The following is a 12944-nucleotide window of genomic DNA, read 5'->3' on the forward strand; positions in this document are numbered from 1 at the left end:
AAATTTATTTAACAGTTAAGCGTCTAGCTCTAAGTATAGGTTTAATAGTGGCCCTTTCGTTAAGGCCCTTACCTTTGTCGGCTCTTAATCTTATTATCCAGTTAACTTCCTTCTTTTCAGTGTTGTTACGAATATTCCCCTCTCTGATTAAGGGGGGCATAGGGTCAATAACTTAAATTTGAAGGTGTGTTCTGGTCCATGCGTTACAACATGTTTAGCTAGGGCATTGGTGGTATGGCCTATCCTTATGGCATATAAATATTCTTGTATTCCAGTACGAAACATCCTATCAGGTTTACCGACATAAAATGATTGACATTTCTCACAGGTAGCTAAGTATACTATATGGTCAGTACTTCAATTGGCAGAGACCTGAAATTGATAGTGTTGTCTTGTATTCGGATGTATAAAGGTGTTTCCCATTTCATTATAGCCACAAAAATTACATATCGCACAACAATATGTGTTAAGAGTTTAAACAGAATGCATTCGTAATATTTTAACTGAGTAGTAGCAATATTATTTAGCTAGTTATAAGATTTGACAATATGAATGGTATAAAACGTTACAAAAAGTTATTAGTTTAATAACATTGTAACTTTGATTTTACGGTTTTGTTGTATTAAGTAAACTTCACTTACATAATGTGAGTTGAATATCACTTTAAAAATAGGATTGATTAATGAGATTAGACATGTGATGTATATATAAGGGTTGAATAAGGATTTTTTAAATGTTAATGGTCTGATGAAGCTTACATGAAAGCGCTTACCTTTTTGTATATGAATAAATATCAGAAAACAAACGTTTTAAACTGTTTAATGAATGCTTTTTGCTGGAATTGTTGCCGAGCCTTGGTTATCTCTCAGCGGCTTTATTTGGAACTTTTGCTGCTCTAATAAAATTCAAAAACTACATAAGATATAGGATAAACCTTGGTGAATATCATATATCATGACATAACAACTCGCAGGGTAGCATTAGACTGCTAGTTAACGGGCACTGTTCCTGAGTGTGAATTATCAAGGGAACAGAATGGCCATTCTTCTCACTCAAATAATTTTATAGCCAGAGTGATTTTGGGGTATGAGAGTGGACAAAAAGCGGTGCATGAAACAACCTTTCTTATTTGTAAAAACCAGGTTACAATGGTAGAGAATACTTGTATACAAGTTTCTCCAGTAGAAACAGAGCATTCGCATACAGAGTACAGATAGAGTCACTGATCGGACGTCCCCCTGGAAACAACAGATTAGCACAACTATTCCTATCTGTACAACGACAGCAGTAAATAGCAACATTATTCTTAATAAATCTATTTATACAGAAGTTGTATGGCAAACGGTTCAGAAAAGGAGATTCTGGATTGGGCTAGCCATACAAAAAGCTTGAATCAGCTACTGAACCTTGCGGTAATTTCTAGGTTGATACATCCGGAGTTTCCCCAAAGCATTTCATGAAAGTGGCACTGGCTTCTTCTGGTGAAGACATTGTGAACTTTGTGCCATTGTGGAAGAAGGATAAAGTGTTTGGAAACTACATCTGGAATCTGATATTGTGTTTAATGAGGTTAGTACAGTAAGGAGAGAGTTTACAGCATTTTTCTTTTATTTCATAAGGAAGATCCTGTGAAATAGATATAGGAAAGGTGTTCCAAGTGAAGTGTTTAATTTTTTTGAATGCAGCGAGGATGGCTAGTAAGTCTTTGTAATTTAGGAGTTTAACATAGACTGATCTTGGAGTTGCAGTGCTTTGGCATTTTTGTAGGGTTCGGTGTGCCCTTTCGATTATGTATTCAGACTGAGGTTCTTTTGGTTGTACCAGTGAGGAAAAGATTAATTTAAGAGTTGGGATTAATTGATTTTGAATGTATCTTACTGGTAGAAGTCTAATAATCAGATTATTCCGTCAGCTCCTAGATTCCAAATCCAGAATTTTCATCTGCATGTCAGTTAAAGCCTTGTCCCTGGTTCTTAGTTCTAGCTTTAGGTGTTCTATCTCCATCTCATTAGATTTGGATCTTCCTTCCACCAGGTCTAATCTTTCTGCAATCTGTTTAATTGTACCGCCAAAATTGTTGAGTTGATCCAAAAATCCTTGACTAGCAGACTATAATGGTAAAACAGCGCTCTTTAGCTCATCTATTTGAATGGAGTTTTTAACCTTCTGTTTCATGTCTTCCTTCACTAGTTCTTGCTGAAGTTTAGATGTTTTCTGTCTCCTTGAAGTTAAGTCTTTCTCTGGGGATGTTATCGCTGAAAGTTTGGTTTTTGATGTTTGGGTGTCCATACCTTCCATTTCTTTAGGCATTATTGTCAGTACTGAGTTGCTTCTTTATTTACCCCATGGTTGCTGTCTGTTGCAGAGGTGCTGAAGCCTTCAGGCATCTATTTTACACATGGAGGTTCATACTGGTAAGAATTAGATGGGAAAAGCAAAAAAAAGTGTTTATCTTTTTAGGTTTGCAATCCTTGGATAGAGATGGTATGAAGGCAAGTTAAATGCAGACTCTTCCCTTATGTGGAGGCTTTATTTGTCGCAGTTTACTGGCAAATGTAGGATTTTCTAAAAGTTTAAGAGCTAAGTGGAGAGGGTGCTGCTCAAATGACCACCATATTGGAATCAAATAAATAAATAAATACATTTTTGAAGTATAACAAAAAGTGAAGAATCAAATTGATTTGTATCTGATAGTCAAAAGTACATATTTTCATAAAGGCTGTAGTCCTGTAATATAACCCATCATCTCCAATATCACTCCCCCCCTTTTTTCCTGTGTTTAATGGGACTGGGGCATCACTCCATTTGTTGTCTTGGGTCATGCAATCCATCCTTCTATTGGCTGGCTATCCTTGACTTTTTCCTGCCTCTCCTAAATCTGCCTTACCCAATCACCTTCTGATTTCCTGCACATGTGACCAAACCAATGTAATCTGTTCTCCTTGACCTTCTATACAAGTAGTGGTACTTTGGCTTCCACTCTCATTTCCTAAATGCCTATCCCACAGTGTATGTTCTGCTATCCATTTTGAGAGTCATCCTCTTCACCCCAAATCTCTTCAGTTATTCTGCCTTCAATGCCCAAGTTTCTGTGGTCAACAAAAACACTTGTCACATGTTTGTTTCATACACTTTGCTTTCAACTTCTTTGGCATTATTCTGTGACTCACCTTGAAGTTTTGTGTCATTTGGATGCAGCACCTGTAATTCTAGCTTTAACTTCCTCTTTCAGATTTCCTTTTCCTCTACATCTCCAAGATACTTGAAGATGTTAACTTGCACATCTATTTTCCCTTCTGTCTCAGCACCCCCCAAACATCTATTTGCTGCTATAATCACTGCCTTGTCTGTACTTAACGTCATCCTATGTGTCCTTGGTTTTGCATTTTAGTGGCCTACATTTTGTAAAAGTGCCTGTTTAGAGTCTACCTCTTGTGCCATAATTCACCAGGTAAAGCTTAATATGTTCCCTCTGACATGACATGACACAATTTTCTTACGTCCCTAAAGAAACTTGTTGTGAAAACATTAGTTCTCTTTTTATTACCACTAGACACATTATTACATCTATTTACTGTTATACAATTATAAAAAGATAAAAAGACATTAAACATAAATATTTATATACATTATTATTTTTCTCAACTATTTTTCATAAACTGTGTTCAATTATGAACATGTTTTATGTAACTTAGAATAATTTTGGGGTCTCTGATGCTTCCACCTTATATACAACGACATATGTAGGCTTAAAACCATGAATTAATAGTAAAATACAACCAGGGATAAAAATTGTTGAAATTTTAATAGTATTGTATGCTTATTTAATGGTTGCAACATGTAATACATTATATAAGATTATATTTTTTATACCAACAAGTTGACTTGACTTATGTACTTGTGCTGTTTGCATGTTCATAAGGATGTGATGTTTGCTACCACTAACGGTCATTGTGCCTTTAAACAGTTTTTTTAAATTTATTCTATTTTAATTGTACTAATTGAATTATTGCTTATGACGTAAATGGATGTTAGCCTTTATAATGTTTATGCTGCCAGTGGTTTTTGTTTTCTGAAGAAGTCAGCTCATTGTGCTGACGAAAAGTGCTTAAATAAATTTCTTTGACTGCCTTGGGTCGTTCACGGCTTGTTTTTGTTTTCTACATCTGGTTTTGTATCTTGCTTCATGTTTTTTGATGGTGTTTACCATGAGTATGAACAGAAGTGAATTCAGTGCTGATGCAGATCCACTCCACATGGGAACCCCTATGTGAATCTGAACCCTGTTCATACTTGTGTCACTGGCTCCTTGTGCATAGTCTGCACTAATTCTACAACTGTTTCCAAAATTTAAAGCCATTCAGGACTGCTCCAGTCAGCTTTCTTGTGACTTTACTATATGCTTTCTCCATATCTTTGAAAGCCCAATTAAACTATTTCTTCACCTCCAGCTTCTTCAATACTATCTGTCTTACTACAAGCATCAGCTCAGTTATACTGCACCCTGAGCTGAATCCAAGCATCACATCTCCCATCTTTCTTTCTATTACTCTGCATATTTGTTTCTCAATCTCGCTCTCCAACACTTTCATGCAGTGTGACAGGAGTTTGATACTTTGATACCTCTGTTGTTGTCTAGTGGTACCAGAATGATTGTTCTCCAGTCATGTGGAATACACGTCTCTCTCAATACTATAATGAGTACTCTCAAGAACCAGTTCTTCCCTAATGTACCCAGCATCTTGATCCTATTTGATATAGATTCACATAGGTTTGTCTCTTTTCCTCACTTCATTTTCCTTAGTGCAGTTCATAGTTCTTCAAGGGCTGTTTCTCCTTCCTTTCACTCTAGGCTGTGGACAGTACAATGTCTGTTTTTTTTGCATTCAGAAGTTTCTTAAAGTACATCTGCCAATGATATCCTCTGGCCTGGTGAGCAGATTGTTGTTAGCATCAAGTATGAATGGCATCAACTTACCATCATTATCTTTCTCTCTTTGCTTTACAATATGATGCAACTTCGTTGTGCCATCTTCTGAGTTACTTTCCAGAAGATAGTTGTTTTTCTGACGCCTTGTTCTTTAACATTGCAACTGCTCTCTTAACCCCCTTGTTAGCCAAACTGCACTGCTTTTTGCAAGGGACATCTTTTCTTCCTCTGTTTACCACTTCTTCCTGTACTCTTTCTTTCATTTTATAACTTCTTGAACTTCTGCATTCTGTCACCAGCTTTCCTTGTTTACCATATTTCTGTTTCAATATCTTGTTTTTTTTTTTACTCAAATATTTTTTTTATTTTGATTTAAAACATAATAATGATTGTTTACAATTAATAAATATTCAATTATACACAATATTTACATTTAGCCTGACAAATAGATTAAGATAACAGATCTATGTAAAAACAATGATGTTGATACATTATATTTAAATTATCAGGAAGAGTCTGATTCCAATTGCAAGGTGTCAGTCAATGTCAAAAATTTTCTCCGTGGGTTATTAACTAATGGCTTGGGATGGATTCTCAGTTCTTTAGTTCTGATCTCCATTAAAACAAACTTCATCAGTAGACATAAAAATTCCTCCATGGTGGGCACTGTGTTGGATATCCATCTTCTGGTTATATGTTTTCTAGCTATTGCTAGTATAGTCCATTTTAAATACAAATCCAATTTCTTCAAGTGAGGATTATTGATTACATTCAGTAAAATTAGAGGTTTTGCCAAAATAAATTTGTCTGTATAAAGAGCTTGTAAAAAAATATTAATCTCATTCCAATATGTTCTAATACTTACACAATCATAAAAAACATGGGACCAGTCTGCATTAGCTGATTCTTGGCTTCTCCAGCATACATTATTACTTGAGGTGTTCTTTTCTCAGGTGTTAAGAAGGATCTATGTAGATATTTCCATTGAAATATTCTCCAATATTGTCAATGGGATGTTAATTTAACTGAGAGTAAGACAGAAAACCAAAGCAAAAGTTCAACCAACTAAAACAAATGATGCCAGGAGAGAGTTCCAACTATCCCAAAATTTACTTTTAGCGCTTCCGTTCATTCACAATCCACAATGAACTTCATCAGACAAACATTTCCCAAGAACCATCACCCTTATAAAAGCCATTAATTATACAATTAGATATTCAATTAGTTAAAGAACCTTGATTTAAAGTTGCAGTCCTGTTATTATAAAACCATAAATAATTTTTGTAAAATTTCTGTAAAAACAGCTTCTGTCCTTTATAAAACCACAAATAAGCATTAAAATTGTGGACAATCATAAAAAGACTTTTTGGACCAATGTGCTCACTTTATTTTAAACAAATATTGCTGACTTCATGCACGTCCATATATGTTAAATATTCTCTCTCCAAAGATTTTAACTTCAGCATGCATTTAATAGAGCAATATTCGTTAAGCCCCGGTGGGGCATTAGCATTCATCCTTAACTGCCACAACAATTCCGATTCTTCTAGTTTTAGCTTCCATGGTCCTCCCCTAATGTTCTTACTAACCTGCTCAATGATAGAAAAAACAAACTTATGTGTGGGGTTAATAGCTATATGCTTGGCTAATGCGGTTGTAGCATTTCCTTTATTAATGTGATATAGATTTTCATAAACCCTTTGTTTGAAAGCCCTCTCAGTTTTACCTATATAATAATCATCACATTGTTGGCACATTACAAGGTAGACAACACCAACTATTTCATAATTAAATTTTCCTTTGATTTTATATTGCGCCCCCTCACACCCCCCGTTACTTAAATATACCAACTCTGAGATCGCACCACATTGAACAAAATGGAAACCTCCACTTATGGAGATTTCCATTCAAACACTCAAACTTTTACAAATTCGAACTTATGGTCTCGACCATATATTGTTCAAACTTGTAAAAGTTTGACTACATGACAGGAACCCATAATGCAAACCAGAGTTTTATATCTATATTCATATTGACAAATTTCCTAAAGGTGTCAATAATATGGTTTATTAAGTTTAATTTGTTTGTTTTTTCTATATTATATTGTAGATTTATACTCAGATAGTACCACATTCTATTATCTTTATCTGTAACTATAATGTTTCAATATCTTGTGATGATAGGTGGTATTGCCAGCCATGCCAGGAGAAGTAGGGCAGTGGATGAATAGCTTATGCCAGCACAGCTAGTTGGAAGTTTGTAAATAATTATATGTCATTTGTATATCAGACTGATTTGTACAGATGCTTGTACTGAAAATGTGTTTGTGAGGTTTGCTTGTATTAAAATGTATCAACAGTGTGCCCTGCTGGAAGAAAAAGAAATGTACATGTATTATTGCAACTGAATTAAATGTATACATTGTAACAGCATATAATGGGAGAGAAGAGGTTAATCCACCTGACTTTGAAAAATAATTTTGAAATTAAATTATTTTATGGGTTAAGCCATAAAGATGTTATCCCACAGCTTGGAATGGAGCCAGAGATGCAATGTCTGTGCTAGCAAATAGGTTGTAGCACCTGTAGGAAGAGTGGGATGGTTTTATGGTTTTATGCCTTCCAGCAGCTGCTCTACATCTGAGCAATGTTCTATCTGTTTGTATGGCAACACATAGCTGCTAAACCCTGACAGCTTCTGGCAGTGGGGGTTGCATCGGTACTAGAAGTCAGATGACCAGATGTATGTGATGTCATTCTGTATAGAAATAATGTTTTAATATTAGAGGAGATAGAAGTCTTAGGTGCATTCTGTATTCTGTCTTGGATCTGAAAACAAGGACCACTCACCCATCTTGCCTTGTTCTATTCAGTAAGTAGGAACAGTATTTCTTTTAGTCAATCAGGAATAGAAAGTGACACTAGCTAAATACTGTTTTTCTATAACTGTGTGAAAGTTTCCATCCGTGTTGTTTTTAATATTTCCTGTGTCTGAAACTCTGGGGTTTACTGTAAATAGATATTTAGTATTTTCATGTTCTTTTACTATTTATTATTAAATATATTTAAACTTTTCACTGTGTCTGGTCCTTTTTAGAAAATATTCAAGTTTTGAGAGTATTTGCACATATTTACTTTGTGATAACTATGACCACTTCTGAAAGTCTTGCTATTTGGTCTTTGTATTAATATTAATTTTACTCAGTATACCTGAGTACCCTTATAAGAGCCTTAAAGTTGCTGGCAGGGGTTTTGGTGACAGTAATAACTATCTTATAGTCTCAGCAGAAGGGGGCACAGCAGGTGAATCTGTGGCATCCTTTCCCAGGTGTGTGTGTTTGTGTGTGTGATTGTGTGTGCAAATCAAATTTGAAAGAGTGTGTATGTCAGCTACTTGGATCACAAAGCACTGGTTTCACAGACAGGGTGTGGGAGGACTTAGCTTGTAACTCCAGTTAAGGACTCAACTCTGAGCTGTGCCAGTGGAGAGTCTTACTGGGGAGTCTAGACAGATATAGAGAGGAACCAGCCCCCGGACCGAACATGTTCGCTGGGTGCTCTTAAGGGAAATTCCGCTTGATGCAGAGAGGTCTGCATCTGGAAATACTGAGTGTATCCATTTGTGTTCTGAGTGCAAGTCCCTCTCCAGTGTCAGTCATGAAGATTCACACTCCTTGATTACTGGCCCAGAGTGAGGACATCACATATTTGTTCTATTATCTTCACACATGTTGCATTTTCTCTTTGGTTCCCCCTATTTTTATTTCTTCCTTAGGTTTTTGAGCCTTGAGTATACTCTTAAAGCCCTGTGATTTCACTCCACTTAACATAAAGATCTTCAGCCTAGTCTGTTTGACTCAGAGCCTTCTCTGACCACTGTTTAAAGCTGATTATGGCCACCAGTAGTTTATGCTGGTGGACTGACTATTTTGCTAGGATGACTCTGCAATCTTTGACTTGACCATAATACCCTTTCTTAATTAGGTGGAACTGTATCCAAGTTGTATAATAACTACTGTTGTAAATGATCATGTGACTGTATCTCTTGGCAAACCATGTGTTGGTCAAAATTATGCCAGTTGGCAGACATCAGTCTGGAATGGGCTTGTCTTTATTATTCCATATGCCACTTCCATAGCATTTCTCATAACCTGTTTTATTAGAACATAGACATTTAGGTCCCTCATTATCAAGAGCAACTCATTTTGTCTTGCTTTATCAAATTGATTCCATAACTGCTGCCTGAATATCTTCTTTTTTTCATCACTGTCACTGGCCTGCTGTAGTACCCAGGCTGTTGTACCTTTATGCTGAAGTCTAATTGCTATGAGTCTTTCAATGAATCTGTTGAAATCAGTCAATGACTACAGGTGACTCTTGCTTACTACAATTCCTGCACCATTTTTAGTCTTTCTTCTGCTGAGAAGTAGATATGGAGCTAAAGAATATCTAGTGTTTTCCTTACCACTGTGTCATTCACATACCTCTGAACCATACTGATTTTCATAGAATGTCCAGATTTGTGGCTCATATTTTTGGTCCGTTCCTAATAAAATTTCTATTTTTTTGACAAATCACTGGGATGATGTAAGGATTAAAGTCACTAAATAATGGCATTCATTTGAGTTTCAGGCTTCATATCCTTCAGAAAATGTATGTTAATGCAAATCCTGTTATTCTAGCGAGTTTCTAAGTTTATAAGAATAATATTTAAAACGTGTCCCTACTTTTGGGCCTTTGTCCTCCCCATTATGTCAGGCTTTGTTGAGATTTCTTGCACTAAGAGGTTGAAAGGTATGGTCATCCACTTCCAAGCTGCATCCTGTCAGTAAACCTATACTGGTTTTATGTCTAGTTCTTATTCAGTAGTGCTGTTCTAGGTAATCTAGTTTGGGCAACCAGACATCAACCAGCAGCTTACTGACCGAGGCACAGCTGTAACTAGAGTGGAGCAAAAGGGATGGGTGCCCTGGGTGCAATTTGTTAGGAACTATGATCTGCAGGTGACGGTGGGACATGACTATAGTACCAGCATTCATTTATGGAGCTGCAGACATTGATGGGTTTTATTAATGAATGCTGATACTGCAGTAACAGTCAGAGGTAGAAGCTTAGTCTGTGCTTGTAACTGTATCAAACAGTGTGTAACAGTTACAGAAGAATTGGTCCTTAAATTTAGAAAAAAAAATGTTTTTTTTGTCCTCAATTTTGGGTTGGGGGTTGCCTATGTAAGGAACTAGCCAGTGTGCTACATGATCTAGGTACAGATCTCAACCCAGGAATATTAAGCTTTATGGTGTATACACACTGGCCAATATAGTTACATGCATATCTACCACCATTGTCATTGGTTCCAGGCATACGTTGTGTCCTCAACATAATTAACATCAACAGATACTAATTCCCATTCTTGGCAACATTAGTCTTTGTGACCAAATCACCTAGTACCAAATTTTACATCATTGAAATGTGCAGTCTGACATCCTTGCTCTCCTATCTTGAGGATAGTGCTCCATGGTCGATGCTTAAAAATTTTGGTCCACTTGACTCCCCCCCCCCCTCCCCTTGACACCAAATAAGGTCTGTGCTGCTGCCCATGACTAATTTTTGGATGCATTCTGTTGGCAGCCTCCCCCCCAGTTCTGGGAGGGGAGGGTTTGAAGTTGGTGTCTTCCATCCTTGAGGTGGAAGCACCCACCATGTTTTAGGAGGTGGGATGATCCCCAAATAAACATAAGGAGAACATGCAAACTCTAAGCAGTCACCAGAGGTCAGGACTGAACCTTAGGCATTGTGTGTTTGAAGTAAGAAGCTTAACAGTTATGCCACCATCCTCTCTTAAATACAGGAGCCACACTGCATGCAATAATATTTCTGTTAATTATTGTTTCAATTAAATTTAAGTATAACAAGGTACACTTACTATAAATTCAGCTTCAATAGAACAAAAACACATAAAAATTGTCTTTGCATAAACTTAGCCTGCCTATATTTGATATTGCCTGGGAATCACAAAATATATGCCCTTAGTAGAAAGGATGGATGACTAAATCCATAATTTATGCTGCTGCTCTTAGCATAACCACTGATGAAAGTTTAAAACTGCTATCATTACCCATGGATGGGTATGACTATAGATTAGCCGGTAAATTAGTATGAAGATTAAACTACATTTAGACTGCCACTTTCAGTGTAAGAAAATGTGAATTGGAAATTAACGTCAAATGAAATGCAAATAGAGAAAATGAGCAGATGCATAAAATGTATAATAAAAGCTTAAGATCTCTAGCAGGTAATTATGAATCAGGTGATGCAGGCAAAGAGATAAGAAAAAAAAGCAGATAATATACGCATATTGCTCAAGCAGAATAAAGTGAAAGATGTTTATACCCACAGTCAAATATGACACTGCAAAATATTTTAGAGTTTACAAACACAAAAAATGCTAGAGATTTAACTAAGGAAAGTGGAGGGTGGTTAAAACATGAGACATTAACAAAGCAAAAAGAGTGAATGAAGTGTGTGATAAAGTGACGGATAAATAAATAAAGATAATAGATGAAAAGATGCTGTGAAAATGCAGCAGGTAAGACTGAAAGTAGAAGACCAGTGTACAGACACTATGAAGTACAATATTCAACAAATGGAAAATGTGTGTAAAGTGTAAACAGAAACAGATTTATTCATTTATTTAACATTTATTTTACCAGGATAAGTCCAACTGGACATCATGTGTCCTTTTTCAGTGGAGTCCTGGGGAGAAAAGCTCCAAAGAAATAATAGTGTACATACATGCTTTAGATAACAATAAAACTGGCATACAAGATAAGAGAAACAATGAAGTACAAAAACAATTATGTAGAACAATAAGATACTCAGGAGTAGTACCATTATTTACAATATATACAAAAAGTACATTTCAGGTGAGAGTATAGTGTATGCATTAAAGGCTTCAACGGGTCATTTACATATGGAAAAGTGGGTCTTCAAGGGGGGTCTTTGCAGTTGCAGAGAGGGTTAGTATTGAGGTGTAATTTAAGAAGGCCTTTGAAGGTGCCTGTGTGACTTTGTAGCCTGAGTTCGGGTGGGAGGGTGTTCCATGCTTTTCCAACATCATGGGAGAATAAGGCCTCCCCAGAACTGTTATTGCATAGATTAACTTCAATCAGGTTTTTGATACATGAACGTAGCTCCCTTTTAGGGTTGTGAAAGTTTAGCATGTCAGCAAGGGCAGGGCACTTCCCCGGATGGAAGAGAATTTGATGGGCTATGATCATTTGGTGGTAGTGTAGGAGGTTTGTGAATTCTAACCAGTGCAGTTTAGTTAGTGATAGGCAATGATGGAAATGTGATCTATTATTGGCAGCGAACCTAGCTATTTTATTGTAGCATGTAGAGAGTTTGTTCAGGTTGGTTTTATTAATATTGGTGAGAACTGGAGAGGTGTAAAGTAGTGTTGATAAGAGATGAGTTCTGGCTATTGTTGTTCTAGTCTCAGGGGTTAGGAATAGTTTGCAACGATATAGGCAACCTAGTTTTTTATGGACATTAGAGATAGTTTGGGATATGTGCTTGTTGTATTTAAGTTGGTGATCATAGGTTCATAGGTTCATAGGTTCATACTAGGCTATCTGCCCGAGGGCATTTACAAGCCTAGCCCATCGTTTTGTGGCTTAGGCCACCCCTTTAGTATGGGGAACTATACCCATTATTTTTCTGTGCCTCTGTCGAGCAGTGACACTGAGGTAATCCCTGGGGTATATCTGCGATCTCCCATCCATTGGTCAAGATTTCTCTTGAACAAGGCCAGCGAGGTGCTCTGCCTCACATGTACCGGGATTTTGTTCCACAGCATAGGGAGTCTTTGGGTGATGAATCTATCCCTCCAGCACGTCCTATTAATAGCCGTGTCAAGGTTTAAGTCTCCCGCCCTTGTGGCTCTGATGGATCTAGATTTTTGAGGTGAAGCATATTCATCAAATCTGGGTTTGACATGGCCTTGTATGTTAGGCAAA

Source organism: Protopterus annectens, chromosome 8.part0 (genome assembly GCF_019279795.1).
Source record: "Protopterus annectens isolate FY-2018-M chromosome 8.part0, PAN1.0, whole genome shotgun sequence".
In the NCBI taxonomy this organism is placed as follows: Eukaryota; Metazoa; Chordata; order Ceratodontiformes; family Protopteridae; genus Protopterus; species Protopterus annectens.